General features: G+C 36.7%; 1 protein-coding gene across 16 annotated transcripts in view; it reads left to right on the top strand.

Annotated features, from left to right (window-relative positions):
- DMD (dystrophin) overlaps positions 1-12,042 on the top strand; it is a 2,138,536-nt gene that overhangs the window by 279,485 nt on the left and 1,847,009 nt on the right. The window lies entirely within an intron of this gene.

The raw sequence follows: 12,042 nt of genomic DNA, 5'->3' as shown, positions 1-12,042 counted from the left end.
ATGCTACCTCCTACCTTTTCATACACTCTTGGAGTTCTGATTTGTCTTCCATTTTAATGATACATCTTCCTCAGTGGTATGGTGCTCTATTTCATGATAACTTCTGTAACCATACAAAAACAATATTTCTACAATTCTTGCATTGTGTTTTTCATACATTTGGTGTTACTGATTATTTGTATGAACATACAATTGTGTGATTATATAAGGTTCTAGTCATAATGCCGATTTGTTAATATAGCATAAATTCTATGATTAAGTGGCAGGGGATGGGAGGGAACGTTTATCCAATATGAGCCGACACAGCTGTTCAAATTATTTTCTGGGTCCATCACCTCCCCACAATAAAGAGCAATTGACCTATATGAGAAAGAAGCAGCATTTGCAGGGGAGGCAAAGGGTCAGACAGGTCATCCATAGCATTTTACATTGTGGTAAGAGTCACGACAGTCATGCAAGATACACTGAAGGGCAATTTCACCATATTCCAGAGTGTAATTTACCCAGAAAAATCAAGGGAGATTTTTTTTGCAAGAAATATTATCTATTCCTATTTTGTATTCCATATAGTGATGAAAACAAATACTTGAGACCCAAGGACAAATTTTGGGAGAAGATACTGAAAAGTGATTTTATACAGAGCGGGTGCTCAGTGCATATTTTTGGAAATGAATTGATGATTAAGACAAAGGTTTATAGTTAACAGAGCAGTTTAAGCAATATGGTGAAGTGCAGGGAAAACACGTTGGCCTGGGACTTCGTAATTTGTGGTTTAATTATGGTATTGATTAATCATTTGATTTATTCAACCAGTTCTTATTACGTATCTGTTTCTGCCTGAATACACCGTATTGGGTGTCAGGAGTTACGAAGACATAGTAGTTCTACTGTCTAAGTGCGTTTACATACAGAAGTAATAGGTGGTATGTGGGCTCCATTATAGAAGAGAGTAAAATATTTGTATGTATATGTATGTACACACACGTGCATGATAATAATAGAGTTTAACAAATGCTGCAGTGTTTGTGTGTATCAGGAGAATTAATGAGTTCTTCCATAGACAGAAGGGTGATTGTGAAAAGTTTCACATATGAACCTGATCTTAAGGCTGAGAGTTTTCAGGGACGCCTGGGTGGCTCAGTTGGTTAAGTATCCTACCTCAGCTCAGTTCATGATCCCACGGCCCATGAGTTCGAGCCCCACGTTGGGCTCTTGGGTTCTGTGCTGACAGCTCAGAGCCTGGAGCCTGCTTCCGATTCTGTATCTTTGTCTCTGCTTTTCTCTCTCTCCCCCCCCGCCCACCAAAAAAACCAAATAAACATTAAAAAAAGAGTTTTCAAGTCACATTCCTGGGACTCCATAAGCAAAGGACTCAAGTAAGAAAGTGTGTAGCTTGTTCATCGAGACTTTTGGTTTGTGCGACTAGCGTAGACCTGGTAGGTATGTGGGAGTATCTGTGAGTGCCGATACGCATGATGGATATTAACTTTATAAAAGTATTTGGAGTCAAACTATAAGGGCCCTTATTTGCCCTTCTAAATAATCTGGCCTTTAACCTTAGGACAAGCATTTCTAAAACTTAAATAATGACTCAAGAGTTACTTATTTGGTTCCTAGATAGATGATGAAGCCATTCATTGACAGGAAGAGTAGGATAATGTGACTTTATTTGGGAAGATGAATGATATTGCTAAGGTACCTACAGGACATCTAAGTGGAGGTATTAACTTGAGTCGGCTCTGTCAGTGTCAAACTCAGGACATTAATCGAGATGAAAAATACAGATTTAGATATCAGTGTCATCAGTATCAATGTGGTGGTTGAGGTGAGGTAAGAAGTCACTTTGTTTAGGGAGAATAAATGTAATAGACCAAGATAAGAAGAGATGAAGAATAGATAGGACCCTGGGGGAATGCCAGCATTTCAAGGGTGAATGGCAGAGAAGTCAGTGAAATGGATTAGGGGATTGCTCTTGTGTTGGGAGGAGAACCAAAGACCGTGATATTTCAGAAGATCAGAAAGCTTGTGCACTCTTTCTAGTAACATCATTCATTCTAGGGGCTTCACTTACCACATGCCAATTGGCTTGAATCTCCCAAATCTTTACCTTCAGCTCAGATTTCTCTCTTGCGCTTGAGGCTCTTAAATTCAGTGGCCTGCTGTATGTATCCTTCTTTTTGTCTCCAACATCCAAAAGGCACTATTTCCCAATTCTTCCTGGGACTTCAGAATTCCAGTTTCAGTAGTATCATTGTCTGTAACTCTCCCAAATCCCCTACCTCCACCTATAATTAATAACTAGTTCTTATCAGTAATACCTATTGAACATATTTTGCCTGCATTTACCTTTCTCCAGTCCCACTGCAATTCACCAGTACAGGGCCTGGATTATAATGATAATTGTATGGACTATAATTATATGGATTCTTACATGGATTAGAATTATAATCAGCTAGTTGGTCTTCTTGTTTCCAGTCTTAACACTCCCAATATATTTTCCATAATGTGAAATTCATTTTTAAAACACAAACCAGTGGTACCTGGCTGGCTCAGCCAGTCAAGCATGTGACTCTTGATCTTCGGGTTGTCAATTCAAACCCCATAGTGGGTGTAGAGATTACTCAAAATCTTTAAAAAAAAAAAAAAAAAAAAAAAAAAAAATATATATATATATATATATATATATATATATATATATATATATATATACATACATACATATATAGTCATTTCCATACTTGAATTTCCTTTGGTTTCTGTCTTCTGGCTAAAATTTAAGTCTCTTCCTAATTTGGCTAATAATTAGTTTTCTTTTTTCTAAAGTCATCTTGGCCACATTTGTCCTTCTCCTCATCCTTCTCTTGTTCCATGAACAGACCATACTCTTCTCACATCCTGATAGTTGTGCCTGATCTTTTTATTATCTGGGGTTCTTTTTACCTTTTATACTTGTATATTCTTAATTAACTTTCAGAACACAGCTCACACTTCATTAAGGAAGCATTGGATTTGTCAAGTTAGGTTGCTTTCTGTATACTTTTTTTCTTTCTTGAGAGAAAGAGACATAGGCAGTATGAGCAGGGGAGGGGCAGAGAGAGAGGCAGACAGAGAATCCCAAGCAGACTCCGCACTACCAGTGTGGAGCCCGACCTGGGTCTCAAACTCCAGAAACCATGAGATCGTGACCTGAGCCAAAACCAACAGTTGGACGCTTAACAGACTGAGCCACCCAGGCACCTCTCTATATACTTTTGACAAAACCCTGTATTTTCTTTATCAGAGAACTTACCCATGTATCTGCAATCTATTTGTTTTGTGTGTGTCTATTTCTCTCACTGTGCTGTAAAGGCAAAAGGGTCGGAACCTTATCTTTTATACACTTGTATTTATGTCACCTTGTAGGTATCAGTATATGTTTGTCACTTGTCCTACTACCCTTCAAGAGGAAATGTAATGCAATAGTTTGCTATTGGTGCTCTCAAAATTACCATGCATTTAGCAATTTAAAATCATACCTGTTTATTATCTGAAAGTTCTTCAGATCTGAAGTCTGAAATTGACCTCACTGCACTAAACTTAAGGGCCATCAGTGTTCTGTGCCTTCTGGAGACTTCAGGGAAGAATCCATTTCCTATCTTTTCCTTTTGCAGAGGCTGCCCGCAGTCTTGGGCTCATGGCCTTCTTCAGTCCTCAAAACCAACAACTTTGGCCCAAGTTCTTCTCATGCTTCCTTCTCTCTCTGGTCCTCCCTCGTAGGCTGCCCTTGATTGCCCAATATATGCACCCTATCCAAAATTACCTGATTGCCAAATCTAATTCCATCTGCAACCTTAATTCTCCTTGCTGTAACGAAGAGTTTTAAAATACTTCAGCTCATTTTATTTATTTATTTTTTTAATATATGAAATTTAGTGTCAAATTGGTTTCCATACAACACCCAGTGCTCATCCCAAAAGGTGCCCTCCTCAATACCCATCACCCACCCTCCCCTCCCTCCCACCCCCCATCAGCCCTCAGTTTGTTCTCAGTTTTTAACAGTTTCTTATGCTTTGGCTCTCTCCCACTCTAACCTCTTTTTTTTTTTTTTTTCCTTCCCCTCCCCCATGGGTTTCTTCAGCTCATTTTAAAAACAAATGAGTTTTAACAAAACTTCTTCAGAGATTTTTGGGGAGTGGGACATGAACCTCTTAAGGGAGGACCATTTTTCTGTATACCACAGGTTAATAGAATTAATATCTGCAAAGAACAAAAGAAGAGATCTGAAAAGTAAATTTGGTCTTCATTAACTTAAAACACCTTTATTGAGCACTGTGTAACACATTCTGTGCTAAGTGCTGGGAATACAGTTACATTGTATATAGTCGCTGTCTTGGAAATCAGAAAGGATATAGGTGATATTATTAACAACTCGTGTAAGGTGATGAGCAGTGAAAACTGCATTACATTGACTGTAGTGTGAGTGGGAAATACGGAAACCTTTTTGACACTTACTGGTTTTCTCTTCTTTGTGTAGTAATTTAATTATTTTAGACCTCCTCATTATAAAATGACCACAAATGTCACCTTTGGCCCTAGCATTCTGTAATCCTATGATCAAAAGCTATTACTCAGATTTAATGGAAAGCATTTTTCATGCCATTCTCCATTCTACTGTCTTCCACTTTGCATTGCCATTTTGTGATATTAATAACGTGGTAAATCCATTTTCTAAATATGTCCTGAGTTTTGGGCCTTCCTTCATAATGTTCCACAGTATCATGTAACCTTATCTAATGTTTACCATTAATCTTCCACATTTCTCATTTCCCTGTTTCTCATTTTTCGTGGAAGCAGAGAATAGAGACCATAATACCTCTTCCATGTAACTTAATTGTCCTCTATTTAAAGTGAAATAAACTCATATCCTTTTGTATTTCTTCACCATATGCATTTCTAAACTGTTAACAACTCCAATATGCCCTTCTAGTTCTAAACTTGTATTTTCTGGGTCATGTAAGTGATGAGGATTTTCAGTTAACATACTAATACCCCAAAGAAATATTATTTTAAAAAATGTGTTTCTGGCACAGGTTATGATTAACTTCCCTGTGTAATGAGGATAATTTGTGGTATGTATGTAACTGAGTTGTTTGCTTGTTTTGGTTTTTAAGTGCTTCTGCTCACATTGTCTTATCTGATCCCATGATCTCCCTCCCACCTTCCTTTATAATTTCATCCCATGCTCTTCCCTTCTTCAGAGTTCAGAGTACGACAAAATGGAGTTAAATATGATGAAGAGCATGCCTTTTTTTATTTGAGTATAGTTGACACGCGTTATTCCATTAGTTTCAGGCGTACATTGTAGTAATTTGACAAGTTTATACATTGTGCTATGGTGACCACAAGTGTAGCTACCGTCTGTCCAGTTACATGACTAGTATGATATCATTGACTCTATTCCTCAAGCTCTGTTTTTTATTCCTGTGGCTTATTCCATAACTGTAGGCTTGTATCCCCTGCTCCCCTCCACCCATTTTGCCCAGCCTCCTCCCCTCTGGCAGCCATCAGTTTGTTTTCTGTATTTATAGTTTTCATTCTGCTTTTTGTTTGTTCATTTTTTTAGGTAACATTTATGAGTGGAATCATAGGGTATTTGTCTTTCTTAGTCTGACTGACTTCACTGGGTATAATATCATCCAGGTCCATGCATGTTGTTTCAGATGGCACTATTTCATCCTTCTTATGGGTATGTAATATTCCACTGCATATATATACCACATTTCCAGCATCCGTTTGTCTTTTGATGGACAATTATGCTGCTTCCATGTCTTAGCTATCATAAATGATGCTACAATAAACATAGAGGTGCATATATCTTTTCAAGTTAGTATTTGTTTTCCCTGGGTACATGCCCAGTAATGGAATTGTTGGATTGTATGGTATTTCTTTTTTTTAATTTTTGAGGAACCTACATAGTGTTTTTCCACAGTAGCTGTACGAATTTACGTTCCTACCAACAGTGCACAAGTGTTCCTTTTCTCCACATCCTCGCCAATACTTGTTTCTTGTCATCTTGATTTTAGCCATTCTAATAGTCATGAGGTGATAGCTCATTGTGGTTGTTGTTTTTAAGTTTATTTATTTATTTTGAGAGAGCATAAGCAGGTGAGGGGCAGAGAAAAGGGGGGACAGAATCCCAAGCAGGCTCCGCACCCTAAGTGCAGAGCCTGATGTGGGGCTTAAACCCATGAACCATGAGGTAGTGACCTGGGCTGAGTTTCAACCAACTGAGCCACCCAGATGCCCCTCTCATTGTGGTTTTGGTTTGCATTTCTCTGATGATGAGTGAAACCACCAGCAAAATAAAATGACAACCTACTGAATGGGAAAAGGTACTTGCAAATGACATCTGTGATAAGGGGTTAATATCCAAAATATATAAAGAATTCATACCACTCAACACCAAAAAACCCAGATCAATCCAATTAAAAAAAGGGCAAAGGATCTGAGTAGACACTTTTTCCAAAGAAGACGTGCACAGTCAACAGACATATGAAAAGATGCTCAGCATCACTAATCAAAAGAGCATGCCCTTTTAGTGTCTTCTCTTTCTGCTTTTGCCCTTGCGTTCTCCTTCTAAAGATTCGTCTTTACCTATGAAACTTTTTTTCTTTCCCTTTTATTATTATTATTATTTTTGCTCATTCAGCTAGATTCAACCTAGCTATCAACTTCTAGAAAATGTCTTCCCTAACATTCATATGGCTGCATATCCCTTTCTCTCTGTGTTTCTTTAATATCCTTTGAATATATGTATCGTTGTTTATATAAAATGTTTAATATTTATATATCATTTGTCTGTATTCTACGAGGTTGTGGACTTTGGTAAAAACTGAGTTCTCGGGGCGCCTGGGTGGCGCAGTCGGTTAAGCGTCCGACTTCAGCCAGGTCACGATCTCGCGGTCCGTGAGTTCGAGCCCCGCGTCGGGCTCTGGGCTGGTGGCTCGGAGCCTGGAGCCTGTTTCCGACTCTGTGTCTCCCTCTCTCTCTGCCCCTCCCCCGTTCATGCTCTGTCTCTCTCTGTCCCAAAAATAAAAATTAAAAAAAATTTAAAAAAAAAAAAAAAAAAAAACAACTGAGTTCTCTTTATCTTCTCAGAAACCGCTACAATGACCACCAGATGCTAAGTATTCTTTAAGTAATTAGTTTTTGTACATATTCTATAAATTCCTACATAAATAAATGATTTCGTTATATCTGAAAATCAGCTCTCTGAGTTAAAAGGCAGTTAATACCTTTATTTCACAGATAAAAGAGACTGAGGTCTGGCATCTCTAAGGCCGCCATTCTCCTAAGTCCTGCACTGGGACTAGAAGCCACTTCCCCTGATTTAATGTTCTCTCACTTTGCAAACTTTATTTTTGTGCAGTAACTCTTGTGAATCATGAATCTTACAATTTAATTATCTCACATTTATAGGCGACTGAGGGTCTCAAGAATATAAAAGTTAATAGGGCAAAAGGTCATTGCAGTAATCTTAGAAAATATGAAGAACCAGATTTATTGGGTAAAAAACAACTTTATTAGAAAGGGTTAATTAATTCTAAGATGAAATACAATTTTTATGTCATGGTAGAAAGCTAATTTTATATGAGTTTTCCCTATAGAGAGAAGAAAATAAAATGTTGGTCACTTTTTGCAATTTATGAAGCAGTAGTTCTTCACTCCTTGACACCTCCAGGGAACAGTTTTCAACTAAATTGTTCTGACAAAGATTTTGTTCTTTGCCTCTCACATTAATATACTCAGTCATATTTTCATTAGTAAAAGAAAACCAGTTTAAAAAAAAACCCTAGAGAAAACAAAATAGAATATGTGCTTCTTGAAATGACTAAACAGCAGTATATAATTACTTCCTAGTAAAACAAATATCATTCTTTTCTCATCCTCTTTGTTGTTGATTTCACATTCATATCTTACTCTAGACTGTGTCTATAATTACATATATGTTTTAAGTACCAAAATAATCTCTAAGATCTACAGCAATTTATCTTATATGTATGTTTATGTATATCAACTTCAGATTAACTATGGATATGTAACTGTGCTTAAAATGATCAACTTCAAAAATTTTTTTTAAGTTTATTTATTTTTGAGAGAGAGAGTGAGAAAGCAGAAGCAGAGGAGTCGAGAGAGACAGAGACCGAAGATTCAAAACACCCTCTACACTGATAGCCCTAAATTGGCACTCGAACTCATGAACCATGAGATCATGACCTGAGCAGAAATCAGACACTTAAACAATTGAGCCACCCAGGCACCCCTGAAATGATCAACTTTTAAGTTATATGAGAAATACCAATGGAAATGGATAGATTTAAATATATAAAAGTAGGGGCGCCTGGTGGCTCATTCGGTTAAGCGTCCGTCTTCAGCTCAGGTCACGATCTCGCGGTCTGTGAGTTCGAGCCCCGCGTCAGGCTCTGGGCTGACGGCTCGGAGCCTGGAGCCTGTTTCCGATTCTGTGTCTCCCTCTCTCTCTGCCCCTCCCCCGTTCATGCTCTGTCTCTCTCTGTCTCAAAAATAAATAAACGTTAAAAAAAATTTAAAAAAAATATATAAAAGTATAAATTTTTGGCGTAATAAAAATGAAATGAAAATGAAAAGAAATATGGCCACTTGGGAATATATATTCATTCACTGACTGAGAGTAAGTAGCTTAATTTATGACTGTGATTCTTAACTTGGGATTCATGATAATAGGAATCTTCTGCAGGGAGGTCAGTGGACCCTATGAAACTGTACGTAAATATGTCTTTCTAGGCATTTTTTAATGTAGAGAATGAATATTATTTTTATCAGGTAGTCAAATGGACTCCACAACTTGAAATGTTTAAGAACTACTGATTTATTAGCTCATTCCAGTTCATTTTAAAATATCAAATGCTCAATAGATTCATGAGGAGAGGATATAAACAAATATTTTGATAAATGTAGAAACATGTAGAAGTTTCTAAAACATGTCCTACTAAATTAGGTTCTCATTAACGTGAGCATCAACTATCTCCTTATATCTAAAGAAGTAGCAGTTGCTTTAAAAATAAAAGTACCAAAGCGTCTATCAGCAGCAAAACCTCATTCTTTCTAGTACCACTAAAAATTGGTATGACCACTGGTAAGGTAATAGGACAATATTTAGTAAAAGCCATAAAAGTTTTTTTAAAGTATTGATCCATTAATTATTCTGGGGCAATTATATACCAGAAAATGAAAGAGAAAACATGAAGATGTTCATTGTGGTGGAATCTCTAATAGCAAACAAAAGGAAATGGCAGCCCATATGATATTTATGATAAAATAAGTTTAAAAAGGCAGAATATTATTGTGACAATGTAAAATATATATTTATGGGGATTGTAATATGTAGACACATAACCTTAGAGTGATAATTTAGTATCAATTTTAATATTAATTTTAATATTGGGGCACCTCGGTAGCTCAGTCAGCTAAGCATCCAACTCTTGATTTTGGCTCAGTTCATGATCTCTTGGTTCCTGAGTTCAAGCCCCCATTGAGCTATGTGCTGGCAGCATGGAGCCTGATTGGCATTGTCTCTCTCCCTCTCTCTCTGCCCCTCCCCCACCCACGTTCTCTCTCCCTCTCTCTTTCAAAATAAACTTTTAAAAGATATTAATTTTAGCGTTAATTAATTTACTTACCTTCAAAATGTTTCCATAATATTAATCTATGGCAAAACTTGAGCACTAAATATCAATTAGTAAGTACAGGAGCCTTATTATTTAAAATATTAACAAACAGATCATCTAACATCTTAAGGAAGGTTCATAGTTCAAATCTGGATAAATCCATGTAGATGTGCAGGTTGTAGACTATAAAATTCCAGGATGTCATTCATATAGATTACAGCATACATGGAATTCCTTGGATTGTTTAAAATAGAGGCTCTGAAATCATGGTTATTTTGTATTTGTGTTAATACGTTCAACTTTTGTGACTTCGATTATCTTATGGCACTCCATATTATCTATGCAAATATAATGCGGAGTTGTTGATGTGAAAAGCCATGGACTTTGATTCAAATCATCTGTATCAGGTTCATGTCTGTGATTTACTGGCTTTATTCCTTCTGAGCTTGAATTTTTTACTGTATAAAATGGCAAATTTCATATGGATTGAGATGACATATGTAAAACAGCTCTATGAACAATAAGATACTAATAAATGTTATATATTTTATAATAAAATCAGTCATAATTCACTAATAGCATATTTTTCTTGTATTAAAAACGAAGTAAACAAGACCTGGTGAAGATGTTTATATGACGAAATTCGCCTTTAGTGCTGTTTACACAGGAGATGCATACTCTTTTGCACATAATATCAAGGTTTCCCTCCTGCCTTCAAGGCCTATCTACAAATCACTCTTTGTACATATAATTGAAATCAATAAAAATATTGCTTTACTACCTACTTTTCAGTGAAAAGTACATGGAAAAGATCTCTTCAAAAGTCTTCCTATTCAGCTTCTGATGAAGGCGGTTGGGCTTGTTTTAAAACCTTAAAACGGGGGCGCCTGGGTGGCTCAGTCGGTTAAGCGGCCGACTTCGGCTCAGGTCATGATCTCGCGGCCCGTGAGTTCGAGCCCCGCGTCGGGCTCTGTGCTGACCGCTCAGAGCCTGGAGCCTGTTTCGGATTCTGTGTCTCCCTCTCTCTCTGACCCTCCCCCGTTCATGCTCTGTCTCTCTCTGTCTCAAAAATAAATAAAAACGTTAAAAAAAAAAATTTTAAAAATAAATAAATAAATAAAACCTTAAAACGTGTGCCTTCAAATGACTCCTTTACTCTCCTGTGTCTGACAGGATTTACACGCACATAGAAGAAAAAATAGGTAACATTGCAAGTGAAGCCATTAACTTTTAGGAAAATGGGTATATGCCGTTGAGACATAGATGTACTCACAAGTCTTCCTGCAGCAAGTCCATGAAAATGGTGAAAAGTTTGACCATTTGAAATGTTCTGTTAATTTATTTTCTTATTATCAGAAGGGTAGTACTGAATTTAGGGAAGTATAGTCACAAGAGGCTAGATTAGTTTCAGAAACTATTACTATTTTTATTTATCCACACTTGTCAACAAAGAAAAAAACTTCCATACTGTAACTGTGATTTATCATGCACTGTATAGTTAATGCTGGTATCTGGCCCAATGCATAGTAGTTTGTGCGACTAACGAAAATAAGAAAAAAGGATTTTGTGATGCTAACTAAAATTTTGTCATCCCGGAAAACAGTTTTAGGTTTATTATTCATCCACTGTTATGTCATATCACTTAAGAGTATCCACTTATAGATTAATAATGTGCTTTAAAGATAAACAGATGTTCTTAGTACATGGATACGTTTGTCATAGGACAGTTGTTCTTTACAATAGACCATCTTTTTTAGGGAGAAGTAGTGGAGATTTACTGTTGAAAGAGAATATGCCAGCAAATGAGGTTATTTTGTTAGGGCATTTCAATAACGGTTCTTTTGACCCAATGTAAATAAAATGTAAAACCTCTCCATTTTAAATCTCTCTCAGATGTACTGATTTATTAAACACTAATTAACATGATTGCATTTCCAGTAATTTAAAGGTAGGCTTTGGCTTTAGAAAAGGATTTCAGTAAATCAAGATTGATTATTTTTCTGTCCATTTAACTCCATACTAATTTCCAACCTGAAGAAAAAGACATAATTTTTAGAAGCCCGAGTTCTGTGAAGCTGTTTCTTAATAATTTTCCACTGTAATCTCTTGGTATAGGAAGCCCTTGGAGATTTTTCCTTTGAGTATTTATATGTAATCCACCAAGGATATCATTTGCATTTTGATTTGAAATTTCCTGACTTTTGGATGCAAAGGGGTAGTGGAAATTTTGGAGTTGTGAGATACCCCCTCCTCTAAAGCATTTGCATGTTTATCAAATGTTTGCTGAGATCTTGGTTTGTGCAGACAGTGCCAGTTTCTGGGATGCAAAACCATGCTCCTGTAAGGGTAGGGGCTA

This window comes from Neofelis nebulosa, chromosome X (genome assembly GCF_028018385.1).
Source record: "Neofelis nebulosa isolate mNeoNeb1 chromosome X, mNeoNeb1.pri, whole genome shotgun sequence".
NCBI lineage: Eukaryota > Metazoa > Chordata > Mammalia > Carnivora > Felidae > Neofelis > Neofelis nebulosa.
Note: the sequence above shows the minus strand (reverse complement) of the source record. Positions and strands in the feature narration are given on the sequence as shown.